Genomic DNA, 12,308 nt, shown 5'->3' with positions numbered 1-12,308 from the left:
ACAAAATCAAATATTGCTGAAAGGTGACAGAAGGACCAAACAATATTCACTCAATTTAATCACAAATTAAATGTTGGTGAATGCAATTCCAGTGCAGATAAGTAAGAAGAAAAGAGCAAAATTGTGTGAGTCACGAGGTACATAAAGATAAGAAAATACAGACAGTGAGAATAAATACAATTTTTGATAAACTGCACTGTGAAATTAGGAAGAGAGAAAAGGTAACTAGAGAATTACTTGGCATCAAGCAAGAGTAATTTTTAATGGGAGGGGGGCAGCTTTTTAATGGGAGGGGGCCAAAATAAAATCGCTAAAGAGGAAAACCTTAACAATCCCAATGAGGTGGGAAAATGAATGGAAGATACTGAGGAAGTGAGAATAGGTATTGATAAACTATGTCGAAAAGCTATTCTAGGACGTAAAGAGAAGAAGGTAGTTTGGGGTGTTTTTGCTTTATAGTCTGTGTTTTCTCTGTGAAATAAAAGTTTGATGGGAGGTGATGTCACCTCGAGATAGCACTCATCAAATATCCTATGTGCTTATCTACATTTTTCATCCTCCTTTGTAGTTCAACTGTTTTCCTTTGATTCGTTGTGGCCAGTGGCAAAGAAGCAGAATCAAGTGTATCACTTCTGAGCTGAGGTCATTAGGAGCCAGTGTCCCTCTTGTCTGGTCCTCTGCTATTGTGACATGGGAGGTCAGATAGTCCAGATGACGTGGCTGCAAGATGGATCAGGACCATGTGATCTGTAAGGGCTTTACTCAGTAGAGAAATAACGTACTCGTATTTTCCACTGAGATTCCTGTGTTCAATAGATCTGCCTGTGAGAGCTCAGAGAGCATAGCGAAGGCTGAAATGACAAAGACAGAGGGAGAGATGTTGGTAACAGATGGAAGGCGCCTGGCAGATAATATATTAAATGGTAAACAAAGCTGCTGGAGTAAGAGAGAGAGTATATAAGAGATGAGAAGAAGGCCAACTGTCTGTAGTATCTAACGCTAAGGAGTGAGGAGAGAAACAACTGAAAAATAAAAATAAAAAGAATGATGAGAAAGAAGCTAGGTGGTATGCCAACAGAAATCATAAGATTGCTATAAAACATAAAGGAAGGTAGTTTTCAAAGAAGCACCATTTAACAGAGTCAGTTGTTTCCCAAAGGCAAAATGCTATGGGAACTGAAAATAAAGCATCTGATTGGATGGCTAAACTTTTATGAACAAAAGTGGAACCATTTCAGGAAAGTCATGGGAGAAGATGCTGTGTTACAGTGGGGAGAGTAATCAATGTATTGTGAGGAAAGTTGCCTTCATTTGCAAGAAATGCCAATTAAGAAGTGAAGAGAGCCTTTAAAGGGAAGGGATAATGTAAGAAAATCAAAAAAAATTTAAGGAAACTTGAATAATTCGTAGACAAAGAGGGAGGTATTAGTGAAAGACTGAAAATCAGAGAAAGCTATCTTAAGTTGTTGTTATGGACTGAATTGTGTCCCCCGAAAAATTATATGTTGAAGCCCCTCCTAATTTGACTGTAGAAGATAGGAGATAGGTCCTTTAGGGAGGTAACTGAAGTTAACTGAAGTCATAAGGGTGAGGTAATAATCTGACAGGGACTGATGGTGTCCTTATAAGAAGGGGAATAGATTCCAGAGATCTCTCTCCCTCTGCTCGTAGAGGAAAGGCCGTGTGAGGACACTGCAAGAAGACAGCCGTCAGCACGCCAGGAAGATTGTTCTCACCAGAAACCAATTCTTATGGTATTCAATACCTTAATCTTGGACTTCCACCCTCCAGAACTGTGAGAAAATAAATTTCTGCTGTTTAAGTCATTCAGTCTATAGTATTTCACTATAACAGCCCAACCAGACTAATACAGACCTTCATGTACACTGCAATATACAGAAGCTAAACAATGATTGTGAGCCAGAGATTCCATCTTGAACAGAAGTGTAATGACGCTTGAGGTACTCACAACTTCTCGAATTTTGTCAGAAAGATGTGAAAAAAGTCAGTCAACCAACGGTTCTGATAGTGGATATTTTCTTTATGTGTTTGACATAAAGCAGTGTCTGACAGCCTCCCTGATACCCATCAGTATCGCAGTTTTGATTCTGTGGCTCCAGTTCCACATGGCACCAAGGTGCTGTGTACTGTCCATTCTTGGGTTTTTGGGTGCTGTACCTATTGCCAATAGGTGGGTCAAACCACTGGGGCTCTTCTGAAGTCCTCCCTAAATTTGGACCCAGCTTCAGCTCCAAATCCGAGTCTTCAGAGAGCCCAGGCTGAGGCTCGCCTGCCACAGTAGACACATTGGCTAACGGGTTGCACTGCAGCACCCACTCGGACAAGGGCACCATCAGGATGCCACCGTTCTTCTTCTGCAGGGGTGGACCCGTGGACAGTCAGCTTGGCCCCCAGCACAACCAGCTGCCTGTTCACTCTCTCGGCCCCTGTGAGGAAGGTGTTCAGCCCTGGCTTTGAGGTCAGAGTCATGTCCTCTCTGGGTTTGTGTGAATGGAGGAGCCGCAGCCCTGGTCTGGGTGGTGTGTTGGCCCTGGGTTTCCGGGTTTGGAGGAGTCTCTTACCACCTAGACCCCCACCTAGGGCTGAAGAGTTCAGGGGCTGTGGACCGTGGGTTTTGGGGGCAGAGGATATTTAACCTGGCGTTTGAGGAAATGGAGGGAGAAGAGGCTCAGGTTCAAGGGCTCCTGGTTTGAATGTCTTGCTTTAGGTTTGAGGGCCAGGGCAGTCTCTCACCAGAAGCTTCAGGATATCATCAGGAACATTGCGAGTGTTCTTGCACATACCCCGGGCAGCTGAGTGGGAGAAGATGACAGGTGCCTGTGACACTTGTAGGGCTCGCCGTGTCACAGCATCCGAGACATGGGCCAAGTCCACCATCATGCCCAGGCGGTTCATTTCTGCCACCACCTTCTGCCGGGACAGGATGGGGAGAGGGCATGAGGGCTGCTGCATTTATCTTGTGTGTATTTATCTGTAGGGAACAGGCGGGGCTGTACATCCATGTGGGGCAGGGTATGGAAGCCGGGTCCTTACCTCGCCAAAGCCGGTGAGCCGACTGACATTGCTGTAGAAGGGGTGGATACCTTTACTGAGCTCTGTGCCCTGCAGGATAGCCAGGATGCAGTCTGACTGGTGGCCATGACTTGGCTACAAGAGCCTAGAAAGTGGTTCTGTCGAACCGTCTACACCTGCAGCCGTCTACACCTACCACCCGCCCTGGTGGCCAGCAGGCCCGGGGAAGCGGCCCCGGCCCCCGCTCCCACTCCCGCCCCCGGCCATGGCGAAACGGCGGAGGGGGGCCTTCATCCGGAGGGAGCTGTGGAGAGCCACACCGGCGGACAGGTGGCGGCGCCGGGGCAGGGAGCCGGAGGGGGCGGCCAGGTGCAGGTCGAGGGGCTCGCGGGCCGCACGGACGGCACCCGGGCCCGCGGCGGAGTCTGGGTCCGGGTCAGCCACCCCGGGAGCGTCTGGGGTGCGGCCGCCTTTCAGGGCCGCCTTCTGGCCGCATAGAGCGCCCCCTCTGGCGCGCTGTGGTGGGAGGGGCCGGAGGAGGTGGGGCCTGCAGCGGTGCCCGTCGGGGGGGCGGAGCTGGCGGCCACCGCCACGGGCGACTAAAGGAGAAGGCGGAGCCGCAGCGGGAGGCAAAATGCCTATGGCACCCGGTGTTCCCAGGCGGTCTCCCATCCAAGTACTAACCGGGCCCGACCCTGCTTAGCTTCCGAGATCAGACGAGATCGGGCGCGTTCAGGGTGGTATGGCCGTAGACGGGGGCGGGGGATCATTTGAAGGGGGTCTTGAAAGGTAAGAGTTCCACAGTGGCGACAGGGCATTCTGTGCAGAGGAAACAAGACAGACAAAGATCTCTATCCATTGACCTTGCTCTATTTTCTTCCAGCATTTAGCACCATCTGAAATTATATTTTTGTCTAGCTTCTCGTTGTTTATTTTCTGTCTCCCCCATGCACTCTAATTCTCCGAGTGCAGGAAGCAGGTCTATCCTATGTGCCCAAAAGAATTCCTGGCACATGGTGGGTGCACAGTACATATTTGTAGCATGGATGAATCAGTAGGCAGTCCAAGCAAAAGGGAGAGAACGGGATTTGATGAGATCTATAAGTACTTATGTGGTTTCATTTCAACCTCACAATTCTCCTTCCTAAGAAAGATGTCATTATCTCCGTCTTACAAATAAGGAAACTGAGGTAAGACAAAGGCAAGCAACTTGACAAAGGTCACACACCCAGTAAAAGGTAAAGCTGGCATTGAAGCCTAAGCTAGCAGGTTCCAAAGTCTGGACTGTACCACAGGAAGAGGCTAACAAAGGCCTGAACTAAGTAAAGCCGTGGGAAGGGAGTCAGAGAGAAGAGTTCATGCTTAAGAGTTGCTGGGCTTAATAAAATGGACCAGACGTGGCCACAGACTGAAAGAATCCCCTGCAGATTCATCTCCATCTGAGCCGCTAGTCCTGACCTCCTTCTCAATCTCATGGGGATGACAGAAAAAACATGCAGCATTGGCCGCTAACTAGCTGTTTATCTTTGGAAGCCTTAGATATCTAATTTCTCCAAGCATGTTTCCCCCACATGAAAAAAATGGTGACAGATACTAGGTTTACGGTTGTTATGAGATGATGCAGATGAAGCACCCAGGACAGTTCCTGGCCCATAGTAGGTGTTCAATAAATATTAACTTACTTCTCTTTCCCCATGGCCTCCTGCTATCTTTTGGTCTGGGAAATACTATTCCCAAGAGGAGGACCAAAGAGGGAGGAAGTGTTAGGAGGGCATCTGCTCTGGGGCAGGTATGGAAATGGATAGTCTCAAGAAGGTAGTGAGTGACAAGCCAGGCCTGGAAGAGGTGGGTGGATAAGAGGCTAGGAAAGTACCCAGCAGTTTTCTCTATGAGGAAAACTCTGACCCCCCCCCCCTATAATGAAGGTTCAGACAAGCAACCAGAATTCCAAGTCATGTGCCCAGTCTTTTCTCTGCACAAAAGGTGTAGCCAGAGCTTGGTGAAGGGGAAGCAGGGGACCATTTGACTTGGGCCTCATACGTACAAATTTGGTTGGATTCCCAAAGGAAGTTATTCATCAAGTTATTATAATTTGGGGTGTTTAAAATGTTAATTTTTAACAGTTATCTGTGAGTTTAATTATGGATTGCACCTAGTAGTGATTTTCCATTTCTTAAAACATAATGTACACTGCTCTATACAAACTGTTTCCTGAAATAAACATGTTATTTGTGGACTCATTTTTAAAAGGGGTTAACTTATAAACAATTAAATTATACCACAAGTTTTTGTAACTGTCTTTGAATTTTCACATTTCCTATGTGTTGGAATTGTTTCAAAAAGAAGAAGAAGAGAAAAAGAGGCTTGGGTTTCTGGGTCTCTTCAGCTCAAGAGGGCACAGGGCAGTGGCAGCCCAGAGGCAGCCAGAGGGGAGGTGAAGAGCCTGTTACTGAGCTTGTTTACAGCACCACCTGGTGTTTATAACTCATTAAAATGTCACACTTCCTTGTCCTTAAGCCCTGGAATTTGCTGAGTAAAATCCCCACAGCTATTTTCTGAAGCCCTCTCTCTCAAAATTTCTTTTTCACTCACTTAAAAAGAATAAGGCTTATAGACAAGAATAACCCAAAACAGAAGTTGATGCCCCACGACTTTCCTTTGTTTTCTTTTAGCTTTGTGCTGTGGGACGGAAGGTCTGTATGTAATACTAGTTCAGACTGACTGAGCAGTGACTATGTGCCAAGCAGTTCTAAGTACCCTGCATGGATTAAGTAACTTAATTATTATAACAACTCTAGAGACAGGTATTACTATTACCATAAGCCCATTTTACAGATGTGGCTGCTGAGACACAGAGAGTTAAAGGAATTTCATAAAAATCACTAGAAAGTAGCAAAGCAAAGATTTGAACCCAGGCCTGAAGCCTTGCTTCAGTGTCCATGATTTTAAACACTGTTATGCTGCTTTTCCGTGTAGGTGCATGTTTCAAGAAAAGGTATCTTCTTAATTTTTATTTGGCCTGATATTAAGAATTTAATTTCCCTGGGTAAAGCTCGATGGACCAAGGATAAACAGAGAGCAAACAAGTTAAAAATATGCCTTCAATAATCATCTGCTATATGAGGCATTAAGCTTCTCAGAAGCCTAGACCGCCCTTTAGAATGTCATACAATCCAGAAGGATGGCATACAAAACAACTTAGTGTTTGTTTATAACAAGGCTACCACCACCAAGAAAGCATTATAATCCTCTGTCTTTTTAAGAGTTCAACAATTTCAGATCTCTCCTTTTAAAGGGGTAGTAATAATAATAGCTACAATCTATTGAGTGCTTTTTTGTTTTTGTTTTAGAGAAGCATCAACTAGTGAAAAACAATGTGGGTTTGGGGGAATCATACTACCTGGGTTCAGATCCTGTTATTTTTTTTAATGAATTTTTATTGGCATATAGTTGCTTTACAATGTTGTGTTAGTATCTGCTGTACAGTAAAGTGAATCGGCTATACATGTACATATATCTCCTTTTTTGGATTTTCTTCCCATTTAGGTCACCACACAGCAATGAGTAGAGTTCCTTGTGCTATACAGTATGTTCTCATTAGTTATCTATTTTATACATAGTATTAATAGTGTATATATGTCCAATGGAATATTACTCAGCCATAAAAAGAAACGAAACTGAGTTATTTGTAGTGAGGTGGATGGACCTAGAGACTCATACAGAGTGAAGTAAGTCAGAAAGAGTAAAACAAATACCGTATGCTAACACATATATATGGAATCTAGAAAAAAAAATTTTTTAAATGGTTCTGAAGAACCTAGGGGCAGGACAGGAATAAAGACACAGGCATAGAGAATGGACTTGAGGACATGGGGAGGGGGAAGGGTAAGCTGGGATGAAGTGAGAGAGTGGCATGGACATATATACACTACCAAGTGTAAAACAGATAGCTAGTGGGAAGCAGCCGCATAGCACAGGGACATCAGCTCGGTGCTTCGAGACCACCTAGAGGGGTGGGATAGGGAGGGTGGGAGGGAGACGCAAGAGGGAGGAGCTATGGGGATATATGTATACATACAGCTGATTCACTTTGTTATACAGCAGAAACTAACACACCATTGTAAAGCAATTATACTCCAATAAAGATGTTTAAAAAAGTATTAAAAAAATAGTGTATATATGTCAATGCCAATCTCCCAATTCATCCCACCACCACCCCTTCTCCCTTGGAACCATACATTTGTTCTCTACATCCGTGTCTCTATTTCTGCTTTGCACATAAGATCATCTATACCATTTTTCTAGATTCCACATATGTTAATATATATTTGTTTTTCTCTTTCTGACTTACTTCACTCTGTATGATAGTCCTGTTTTTATTTTTAACATCTTTATTGGAGTACAATTGCTTTACAATGTTGTGTTAGTTTCTGCTGTATGACAAAGTGAATTAGCTATTCATATACATATATCCCCATATCCCCTCCCTCTTGCTTCTCCCTCCCACCCCTCTAGGTGGTCACGACGCACTGAGCTGATCTCCCTCTCAGAGACAACCTATAGGCGACTCAGGGGTCAAGCAGCAGATTGGACCACAAGACCTCTAAGTTGCTGCCAAACTGGGGATCTGGACCCATTTCCTAGTTTTGCTTTGAAATACACCTGAAGAAATGAAAAACAGGTGGTCGCCAACTTTCAGAGAATTGAAGTCTGTTTTCTTGCCAGTTATTTTTCTGCCACCATCAGTTTCCATAAACCCTATGAGGAGACATATGTCCTCCCTCATTCTTACAGATCCAGTTGGGTTGGAGATGACGGAAGTGATGGCACAAAGCCAGACACGTCTTAGCGCTCACTCCGCACTGTCACCAAATGGCCAGGCGTCAACCTTGAAGCACAGTCTCTATGCTGGTTCCTGCAGAGACAAGAAGAAAGAAGAAAGAATAGGCAGAGCCTTTGGACTTCAGGACTTGTGATCCCATTTTTGTCCTCTGTAGCCGTTAGGACTTGGCAATACAGCCTGAGGCCAACAATACTGCCTGGCCTCAGTGGCTGAAACAAATGAGGGATTTAGGTTTTCACAGAAAAGTGTGAAGAGAGACCATGCAGAGCTGGGATGCAGCTTCAGGATATGACCTGAGAGCCAGGCTCCTTCTGCCCTTTGGCTCCACCATCACTTCTGTGTTGCAGGCAGGAAAAAGGGAAGAACAAGAGGAAAAAGTGGTGTTCCTACCAGTTTCAAAGAGCTCTCCTAAGAGTCTGCCCCAAGGTTAGTGCTCTTTTCCCTGGCCACACCCTACCGCAAGGGGGACTGGGCACTTTGTCACCCAATAAAATCCAGGGTCCTCTTACTAGGGAAGTAGGAGGCGAGTACAGGGCAAACAACAGCAGTCTCTTCTACTTTCTCTCATGTCCCTCTGTCAGGATAGTGGAGATTGTACCCCGCTTTCTAAAGATGAGAAAGCTGAGAGGTGGCCAGGAGGACCTGCACAGAGCCACAGTGGGTTGGTGGTAATGTTGGTGTCAGCACCCAGCTCAGGGCCGGTTTTGAAAAATGATGAACACAAAAGGCAGAAATCCATGAACATCTGTGGGCAAACAGCAGCTGTGAGCCCAGGGCCATCTCTGTGGGGAGTCAAACTGACAGATGAGAGGGGCTGCAGGGTGCAGTGAGAATGAGGGCTGCAGGACACAGGGCTCCATGTCATTCCCTGGGTTGGCAAGAGCTAGACAGCTTTGGCCTTGGCTCAGTTGGGAGAACAGATGGGCAGGAATTCGGCACAGCTTCCAAATCAGCCAAGCAGCAAAGACTGCCTTCTTTGCCCTTGTCAGCTGAGGCTACAGCTCCCACCAGTCCCAGCCAGCTGCAGAGGCCCAAGCCTGAAGACCATGACAACTTGGCCCGGCCTGTGCCATGCCCCGCCCACTGTGGGAGCCAGGAGGACAAGCAAGTGCAGGTGTTCCGCCCAGCAGTGAGGGTGACACCTAGGTGGAGCTGCCCACCAGGTTCAGATTTCTCTGTGCAGGGCGAGCAAGCCTTGTAGCAATCCAGTCTCAGCCCTGACTCCTTTGGCGCATAGGACTCTTAACTATTGAGACAGCCAGCCCGTTTGATTGACGTCCAGACCTCTGTTCTTTCTCATGCTCTCACCTCCCACAGGAATGATGGCAACGTGGCCAGAGGTGAAAGGCAAATCCAGGAATTATACCGAAATGCAAGCAATGCAGAGAGAACTCCTTCCCACATCTGAAGAAAGGAGGGTCCTCACAGAAACAAGGCAATCGATGAGGGGATAGGAACGCGTGTTCAGCTCAGAAACAGGACATAAAATACATAGAATTTTACTGCAGCTCTGGCTAGAGCATATGGTATAAGAGGAAGAAATACAAGTCTTTAGAAAGAAATGCACCTTGTGCTGTCAGCTAGACGTGGTAGGTTCATTCTCTCTTTCTCCCTCCAAAGACTACATGAATCTTGGATTATCTGTGTATCTACTCCCAATTCACTGACTCTGGTATTAAAAGCAGACTGAAATTTGTTTAGAATTCTACTTAGCTAGAAAAGTTCTTTTTTTGAATGAGACTGAAATTTGTTTAGAATTGTTTAGCTAGAAAAGCCAGAAAAGCTTTTTGTGAATGGTGCAAGGATGACTACCATGACTCCTTTAAAGAGAGAAGCTGGGAAAGAGATGGGAAGGAGAGGCCGGGCCGGCTGTGAGGGCCCCACCCCCAGGAGGATGCTCCCTGAAAGCAGCAGTCTGTGCAGTGCCCACCACACCCCTCCTCCGTGAGGCTCTGGCGCCCTGCAGCCACCTGCAGGTTACACGATGAGGCTCTTCCAATGAGTATAAAGAACCCCCAACCCTGCTCCCTTACCCCAGGACTTCTATAATCTTGAGACCCTAGACTCATCAAAGCTACACTCTGCAGCCTGAAGATCTGTCCACACAGCCAAGGGAAGGCTGGGCAGGAGGCAGCCAGCAGGCTCTCACACCACCTGCCTCCCCTCCTTCCTCAGTGGCTCCCACGAGGGCACAATCAGGGCTGGGAGGCTTCATGAGCCCCCCTTGGCCCTCTGGGATGTGAGGAGTCAGCAGGGATTCATACCCATCCTGCCGGGACCATCTGCACTCAATTATAAGCCCTTTGGAAGCCAGCAGAGGGCTGTTAAGCTGCCGCTGGTTCTCTATGATTAGCTAGTTCTTGTCTTTTGAATACTGCATATGGTGCAGCCAGCTGCAGAAAGCATTCATGACTCAAAGCTTTTTTCCCCTCAAAGAGAAAAGTGCTAAGTTGTTATTACTATGGGAAGAAAAAAAAAAGTTTAAAACTCTTACTTTCTGGTTAAGTTCCTCTTCCTACCTTAAAATTCTACCTCTTCCCAGGATTGGGACCATTCCTTTGTCTGTTTTCTACCAGCACTATATAGGTACTTGCTTGCTGAAGATGAGCCTTGCTAAGAAATATCAAGATTGTGTATAATTCCAGCTCAGGTGTTGTTATCCGTGGTCCAGTAGACCCTCTTCTCTCCCTTATTTTGTGTGAGAGACCTGACGTTAAGGCATGCTTTTGATGAAACCACTCCAAAAAGTCAACTCTTTGCAATCAACTCAGGAGCCAGCGCCACTGCTGAGGCTTACCTTCTTTCCCAGGTGCTGAGCCAGGAACAGAAGCAATACTGCTTGGTTCGCACTTGAAACCCTCAGTGTTCTCTGTAGGCGAGAAGCAGTTAGCTGGCTACAAGCTAGCATTAAAATCAGTAGGGATGCTTAAAAAAAAGACATGTATTTCTGGGGCTATACATAGACTTGAAATCCAGGCTCACATGTGAGTGGAGGTCCAGAGAAGATGGAGATTTGAGAGTCTTGTGAATAGTGATAATGAAAGCCATGAATTAGCTACAATTCACAGGGAAAAGAATATGGAAATAGAAGATGGGGGTAATCAGAGTCCCTTCTTCCTCATATCTCTGAACTAGGCAAATAACTCGTTTCTTTTCTCATAATACACAGGCTCTATGGTAAACACAGCACAAATATGCCAATAACCACAGGGCACTCTATGGATAAGACAATTCTTTGTAGAGTGGATACATGTATAACTGATTTGCTTTGCTGTACACCTGAAACTAATGCAACATTGTAAATCAACTGTACTCCATTTTAAAAATATATATTTAAGAAAATGTTCTTTGTACCATGAGTTTGGCTGGCTTAAGCCTATAAATTTGCAAAACTTTAGGAACCCATCTATATATGGAATGAATAGTTCTACTCTCCATGTTGAGAGACAAATAAAAATGCCTATTTAAATATCTAGCAGGAAAAGTACCCCAAAAGTGATTTCACTTTTTTTTTTGATGAGCAATTTTAAGCATGTCCAAGAGGAAGAAAATCTGTACCAATATGGGTTGTTCCACTGAGCCTAATGGGAGCCACATGTCTATCTGACAAGGGAGTTACAAGTTTGGAAAGGGAGAAAACAAAAGGAACCCTGTGTTGTTAGTCTGAAATTGGAGGTAAGGTATAAATTCATGGTTTTCAATATATGGATACAGAAATAAATTTAGATGTCATGGGCACATAGGTATGTGTATACATATACACACATGCAGATATTCCCAAACTCTGACCACTGAGATGGCCTGGGACCAGTGGCTCCACAACAGTACTGGGTACACTTAGCACTCAAATCTTCGCTTTAAGATAATTTTCCACTAAAGCAAGCAGGGCTGGAATAGGGAAAGTACAAGACAAACTTGGAATGTCTTATAGTGTCAGAAAATAAAGAAATGCCCAAGTTAAAGGGGGATGTGTCAAGACGACACAGGAGCCAGCTTGAAGGTGTTCCTGCTGGCCACATCAGAGACCATTTAAGCATCTAAAGGAATAACGATAATAACCAATTACAACCCACTGAATACAAACTGAAGAATCCATACTTGTAATATTAATATAAATTAATAAAGGGGGAATAAGTGATTCTATAGTGGAAAAGTCTGGCAAGCACCACCTTAAACAAGTGGTCAGTTAGTGTCATAATGATGGGACAGGTGGAAATCATGCACCGCTTGAAGAGATGCAGCGAGGAAGACGCAGCATTGCTTCTATGCTGCTCCTGCCAAAGATGCATAAACTAAACCTAACCTAACCTAATCTGACAGGAAACACCACCCAAAGTAACTGGCCTGTAATCTTCTAAAGTGTCAACGTCCATTACTCAGCCATGAAAAGAAATGAAATTGAATTATTTGTAGTGAGGTGGATGGACATAGA

Source organism: Mesoplodon bidens, assembly GCF_964165515.1.
Source record: "Mesoplodon bidens genome assembly, contig: HAP1_SCAFFOLD_182, whole genome shotgun sequence".
In the NCBI taxonomy this organism is placed as follows: domain Eukaryota; kingdom Metazoa; phylum Chordata; class Mammalia; order Artiodactyla; family Ziphiidae; genus Mesoplodon; species Mesoplodon bidens.
Note: the sequence above shows the minus strand (reverse complement) of the source record.